General features: G+C 44.0%; 1 pseudogene; it reads right to left on the reverse strand.

Annotated features, from left to right (window-relative positions):
- Positions 1–209: 209 nt before the first annotated feature.
- LOC100595080 lies at positions 210–1,067 on the reverse strand (annotated as a pseudogene).
- Positions 1,068–1,532: the final 465 nt, after the last annotated feature.

Here is a 1,532-nt window from a genome sequence, read left to right on the forward strand (position 1 = left end):
TGTGTACTTCTCAGAACATGTGATATAGTTGGTGGGTGGTTAAAAAAGAAAAAAAATTCCTTTCTTTTTAAAATAGTTCATAGTAGAATTTGCTTTGGGGAGGAATGGGCTTGAAAATATCTTTTTTAAAAAAATTAAAAAATGGATGTTTATTTACCATCAATCTTATTTCCATCTTGCTTAAGAGCCCATGGAAGAACAACTTAAAATCACTTGGTGGTGGTTCCTACCCCTTCAGTGGCCTGAGCCAGGGGAGCTGCAGACCATTCTTCCATGGCAGGTCGAATGCTGTAGTCTTCAGTCGAAACCTGCTGAATGGCCACAGGGGCACCTGCACGCCTTCAGACCAGTCAGCAACCTCTGGTTGAGTAGCAGTGGAGTCAGGAGCTAGGGCAGTCCATTCACTCTGAAATTCCTCCTTGGTCACAGTCTTTTCAGCAGCAGCCTGTTCTTCCTTTTCAATCTTTTTAGGATCTCCATGGAAGTAGAAATCAGGCATGACCTTGATGAGTGTTCACAGGAGATGGTGCCACTTGTGTGCAGAACTTCCCAGGCCAGTTTCCACCACATCAGACCCACTGAGTGAACTCCCTTGTTGTTGCATGGGATGGAGATGCCCACAGAGCACAGAGGAGAATCTGTGGAACACAGAGCAATGGTAGGCAGGTTACCATAAGATGTCTCTGTGAAAAGCTGGTGGTTAGCCCTGGGATCAGTAACCACCAAAAAACACGGCTCCTGGAAGGCTGCCTGGATTGGATTAGTGAAGGTTCCAGGAGTAAAGCAGCTAGCAATAGGATTTGCTCCAGTGGCAGTAGCAAATTTGAGCACAAACCACCGGCCAGGATTCCTGGAGGACATGCCACTGACATCAGCAGGGTTTTCAATGGCAACAATAGATGAGCTGCCAGCAGAAGCTTCTCCCAGATCCTCTTCAGAATGATGATGTAGATGCTGTCACTTTTCCTTTGGAAATCAAGGTTGGTGCCACCTAAGTGGGTTGCTGCTGCAAAGAATTTAAGGACATTCTCCTCCTTCAGTTGCAGGACATCAAGGGCTTTGGACATTGTAAAAGTTTCCCTTTAAGCTACAGGAATCCAGAATACATCTTGATGGAGCATTTGGGATTGAAAAATCCTATCCCCATGATAGGACTGAGAAGTCTTAGGGCAGAACGAATGGAAGGTAGAATGATTTTTCATTTAAAACAAAATTGCTGATGGGGGCAGGGGTCATATAGGAGAGAGAATGGCTGAGCAATGTGAGAAATCAGCAGAGAGACTATAGAACTAGGTTGACTGTTGTTCAGATCTAATTGTTTATGGGTCAACTGTGCAAACCCTGCATATTTCCTAAGTTCTGTAAGCTTTCTATAAAACCTGCTACCCAAAGTCTTTGTGTGAATGATTTTTTTTGTGTTTGTGTGTAAAACCAAGGAAGATAGCGGAATACCAGTTCAAGAATCCAGTGGGAATAAAGAAAAAGTTGCAAGGTGCCAAGGTGCAGAACAAGAAATTAGTTGAAGCAAGAGG

Source organism: Nomascus leucogenys, chromosome 15, assembly GCF_006542625.1.
Source record: "Nomascus leucogenys isolate Asia chromosome 15, Asia_NLE_v1, whole genome shotgun sequence".
Taxonomy (NCBI): Eukaryota; Metazoa; Chordata; class Mammalia; order Primates; family Hylobatidae; genus Nomascus; species Nomascus leucogenys.